This window comes from Euprymna scolopes, chromosome 13, assembly GCF_053919585.1.
Source record: "Euprymna scolopes isolate OS-2025 chromosome 13, ASM5391958v1, whole genome shotgun sequence".
Classification (NCBI taxonomy): Eukaryota; Metazoa; Mollusca; class Cephalopoda; order Sepiida; family Sepiolidae; genus Euprymna; species Euprymna scolopes.
The window spans coordinates 109950992-109956991 of NC_136494.1; positions in this window are offsets into that span (position 1 = coordinate 109950992).

Consider the following 6000-nt stretch of genomic DNA (forward strand, 5'->3'; position numbering starts at 1 on the left):
TATATTTTTTGTTTTCTCAAATTCTAAATGAATTCATTTTTTTAAATTTTAATTTAAGTTTAATGCAAATGAATTATAGATATCGATGCGTTGTAATATTGTAGTAATGAATTCCTTGTGTAAAAATAAATGTTTAGTTGAAAGCACTACTAAATAAAGGTCATAGTTAGATTTCACGGTTAGAGTCGGTAAAACCGGAAGTAAAAGCCGGTTAGTCACGCAGGTTGTGCCTTACAATAACTAAAAACAACAAAAGGAAAACAATGATAATAATCGCGTTTTCTTTGTACTTTTTTATTTTTATTTCAGTATAGGAAAAGCAGAAAAGATAAATCAGGGAAAAATTATTTTTAAAAAAGTGGCATAAATAAAGTACGATTTCAAACGGTGTTTCCTCATACTGTTCCTTGTAAACGCATCCGCTGCGGTAGAAATGGCGAGCGGATAAAGGAGGAATCTAATAAAGAGAAAAGATGTATATATTATACCATTCACTGGACAAAGCGGGGGAGGGCAGAGCGGTAGCTCTAGATATATCTAAGGCTTTTGACAGGGTATGACACGAGGGTCTCCTCAGGAAAATTATATCATACGGTAACTCTGGGAGAATACTTAACATAATTAAATCCTTCTTAGATAAGAGAAAAATTCAGGTTGTCCTCGACGGTCGTACATCTACACAATATGATATAAATGCGGGGGTGCCCCAGGAATCTGTTCTTGGACCTCTATTGTTCCTGATATTCATAAATGACCTCCCTGACCTATTGCCGCTGAGGTGGGTATATATGCTGATGACACTACACTCTATGGCAGGCACGACAGGAAGACGAATGAACACATTTCTAAAGAAATGCCAGAAACACTAGAGGAAGACCTCCAATCTGTGGTTGAATGGGGACAAAAGTGGTTGGTCGCGTTCAATGCTGCCAATACTAAACTAGTTTCATTCAATAATTACAAGAAACCCTCTCTACCACCTATAGCAATGGCCAACGACTCTTTATCTGAGAGTACATCTTTCAAACTCCTTGGACCGACGTTCACAGGAAACATGAGTTGGAACAATTACATTGAAAGCATTGCCAGGGCCGCTGCAAGAAAGGTGGGCTCTCTCTACCGAGCTAGAAAACTACTAACACCCGAAAGTATCCTGTGCCTCTATAAGACCACCATTCGCCCATGTATGGAGTATTGCTGTCACATCTGGGCTTGTGCATCTGCTACTATCTCTCGCTCCTTGACAAGGTTCAAAAGAGAGTCGCAAACCTGATAGGCCCTAAACTGGCATCTAAGCTTCAGCCTCTGTCCCATCGACGAAATGTTGCACCCATCTGCCTTTTCCACAAGTATTTTAGTGGTGAATGCCCTGACGAACTGCAATCACTTGTGCCCCCACGACGTGAGCACCCTCGACAAACCTGAAAGGCTACTAAATCTCACCCCCACACTGTAAAGATCCCTAGATGTAAAATATATTTTTACTCCAATAGTTTCTTCCCCAGAACCGCTAGACTCTGGAATTCCAATCCAGGCCCCTGCTTCCCCAACAGTACTGACGTGCAGAATTTCAAGTGTAACTTGGACCGACATCTTGCTGCCCAAATCCCTACATAGTACCCCAGTAGTTGTTGCCTGTGATAGTAGCCTCCTACACCAAAGTAGCAATTTGCTTTGTTTGGGGTGAAAATGTAATAAAAAAAAATGTTGCAACTTCCATTGAATCCGACCGATTGTGGTAGTGAACTGTCAGCGGAAAAATATAGGAATTTACCATATCCGAGGAACGGTAGAGATAATAGGCATATAGAACTCCTGAGATAATCTGCTCCAGTTTCTTACCATTATATTTGCATGTAATATCATGATTTTTAATCCTATTAAGATCAAAGTCGGAGGGAAAAACTAAGTTAATTTTCTTTATATAGATAGATAGAAAATAGAATAGATAAATAGAAAGAATAGAAATAGGTAGAAGAGAGGAGAAGAGAAGAGATAACTGATATTTCATTCAGTAAATTAAAAGAATTACGGGAAATTTCATTCAACAAGACATAAATTGTAAGTCTTTATCATTCGACAAAGAATATAGATTTAAAGTTTTTCCTTACTTCATGAGTTTAAATTCATGGGTTTAAAAAAACTATTTTAATTTTTGGATTATTTGTCGAATTATAGATTTGTCGTAGATTGTTAAATGTACTGAAATTAACTCTAAACATTTATTTATAGAATAGCTAGATTTCGTATATTGAGCTGTTAACAATCAAATGCGAATTGGCTCTTACATATTGGTACTAATATACATTTAGGATTTAATTTTAAACTATTATACAAGTCATCTCAAATATATGCAAACTCCAGTTAATATATATATATATATATTTATATATATATATATATATATATATATACATATATATATATATATATATATATATATATATAAGAACAAGTAGTTGACAAATCATATTAAAACCACTTTGAAAAAGAGTTTAAAAATATATAAATTTAAAAAGGAAGCACAAAATCGTCCTTAATCCGCGGAGTTTCGAGGTAATACTTTCCTCTTCATCAGAGGATGGGAATAAGCAAAATGCGAAGTCGGATTTTGCTTGTAAAAGTATTTAATGAAACTACAAGTAAGTCATCGATCTTATTGGTAACAAATAGAGAAGCAGAGGGAATAGGGTGATGAAAAAGGTGATTTAACGTGAATGGATAGTCTGGTGAAGGGTAAAATATCCAATAAAGGTAAAATCCAACAAATCATAAATCCAAAAAATAGTTAAATTTCCATTTGACAAGTAAAATCCAAAGGAATCGCGTAATTGGAAGATGGTCCTAAGTAATCCAAACGGCAGAAATCCGTGGAATAATCCACACATGGAGACAAGAAAAAGGGAATGAGTAAAACTAGTATTATTAATAGAAATATAAGTATATAATATGTGTAGAAAAGAAATTTAAAACGACTGTCAAGGCTTCCTTGATTTTAGGAGAATGATTGAAGAAGAACAAAAAAAATGAATGGTGCTTGAATTAATTTTAGAATAGAAAAGCCAATGTCTTAATGATCCAGACAATATGACGTTGAAATAGCATATATATATATATATATATATATATATATATATATATATATATATATATATATATATGTCTGTGTGTGTATGTGTAAATACATATATATATATATATATATATATATATATATACTAGCAGAAGTAATTGTCGTTGACTGTGTCCAAAAAGCGCCTTCGCACATGCCCTTTAATCTATATATACTAATGTAAATAAATGTTCAATTCTTTTAAGCTAGTATTTATTTTCAATGTATATCTATCTTCTATTCACTTTCCTCCTATAGATTTACAGGCAAATAGACACGCATACGTGTAGCTTAATGACATCCACCTATACAGCCTGATAGACAAACACACAGACATATCCGGCATTGCTTGGAACATAGTTGTCGAATTGGGACATTTCTTCGTTATGCTCCGCCTCGAACAAAGATAAACGGATAGTAGTTGTAATTTTTATTTACACAAATGTATGTTCACTAATAAAGGTTTCCTATTATATTGACTCCCGGAGACTCCAAATCCGTTTTATGAGTGTACGGTATTACCTGTCAAAAGCTTTCGCTTCCAATGGCGGATTATCCTGCCGAAGTTGATTGTTCTCCAGGACAAGGTATGGTATAGCTGGAAATGTCTTCTCAATTATTAAATCATTTCTTTCTGATAGGTTCATAAGGGTAGTAGTTGATGGATAAAAACCAGAAGGTCGCAATATTAATGCTGGAGTCCCTCAGAGGTCCATCCTGGGCCCAACTCTTTTCCTGATCTACATTAATGATCTTCCAAATCACCGCCTTACATCATTTGTAAACCATTATGCTGATGACACTATCATTATGGTAGCACATCTAAGACAGTAAACGACCAAGTTATCTCTGATTCTCTCTCCTCTGATCTTGAGCACATGGTACAATGGGGAAAGTAGTGGCTGGGTACATTTGATGTATCTAAAACCAAGTTTCTCTCTTTACATCATAAACGATCTGATCCACATCTTGCTTCATTTGTAATGAATGGCTCGCATCTTGAGGAGACCTTAAGTTTTGACAAGCTTCTGGGCTTGCCCTTTACTCCTGATCTTAAATAGAATACGCACATCAAATGCGTTGCCAAGGCCGCTGGAAATATGGGGGGATCCTTCTATCGATCCAGTAGATATCTCACTGCTGATGCAATTCTCTCTCTATATAAAAGCCAGGTACGTCCAAGAATGGAGTACTGTTGCCACATCTGCACAGGAGCTGCTAGAAATGACTTATCCTGCCTTGATAGACTTCAAAATAGACTTCGTTCCCTGCAACCTCTTTCTCACGGAAGATATTTTGAGAGTTTGTATCTGTTGTATTGTTATTTTCAAGGAAAGTGTTGACTGAGATTCAGTCTATTGTCCCCCCTCGCCAAACTTTCACAAGAAACGCTCGTCTACCTGAAAACACTATGAATAATTCCCCCCACTCTTTATCTGTGCCTAAACCTAAACGTAGATTCCATGAACAAAGCTTCTTTCTTAGAACTGCACGCCTGTGTAATTGTCTTCCGTTTTCCTGCTCTTCAGCTGACTACAATATGGTTGTCTTCAAGTCGAACGTAAACAAGTTCTTGATTAGCCGTTCAACTTGTTAATAAATTTACTGTATTTCCATTTGCTAACGATTACTATATTGCCCAATTTCTACTGTACACTCTTCATCCCTTATCATCTAGTGAGATCATGTCCTGGATAAGTGGTGATGCCTATGTAAAAAATAGTAACCTATATAGGAGCTTTATATATATATATATATATATATATATATATATATATATATATATATATATACGAAAATCCTGTGTATCGATGAATATATATATATATATATATATATACAAATATATATATATATATATATAGTCATCCATACACAGTACTGTTTCGTTGCATAGCACCTCATCAGTGCAGCTAGACTAGCACATTTCCCTAGCCGTAGATTTAACCTGCAACTATTGCGTTGATAATTAGCAGTTCTAACCACTGGACTATCGATCGGCACTTCCCTCGCAAATAACATTTTTACCAGTCATCAATTCATTTTACTGGTATTGAAAATTTGGGGAAAAATTAAAGTCCATTACTTCTATTTAGCATTACTCTTCGTGTTCTCTACTTTACGCTTGATAATGGCTAACAGTAATCGGTATTCATATTACAGTCATTATCAATTGCTATTTTCAACTGAGATGCATTATCTTTCCTCGAGCTGTTATGCAAGATTTACTCGCTAGCTCTAACTTTTCAATATCTAAATTTAATTTCATCTGAATAATAACTCTAATTCTCAACAAGAATGTCCATACATTTCATCGGGAATTTGTACTGATTCCATTTATTGAAACAAAGCGAAACACTAAGTGTTACACTAACATGCATTTATTAGTAAGCCAGTGCCGAGTAAATATTTTGGTAAATAGATGCTAAATACTCATAAGTACTGTTCGAGTATTTCTATACATTATTTGAAGGTTTATGTTATCAACGTTTTTTTTTCTGATATATTAATTTCTTTCAGAATTATTAGGTTATGTTTTGGATTTTTTTTATTGAAATGATCAAAAGTATTTCAACATGAAGCTTTTCTGTGATTATCTAGTCTATTAATCGAAAGATGGGAAGCATAAGTTTACGTTGGTTATCAGAATATAAAAACATAATTATTAACAACAGTGAAAAACACTAACGGCTATTTTTAACTATCGCATTCATCAGCGTTACCCATTCCAAATCATATTCTACCATTTATACTAGTGCATAACGTCTTAAAAACATATTCGCACAGACAAAATAAAAGCAAATTATATTTTAAACTCGTTCTACACTAATTTAGGCGTAGTTTAGTATTACGTTTAATGAGGATAGTATTGTTCTTAAGTTAGATTA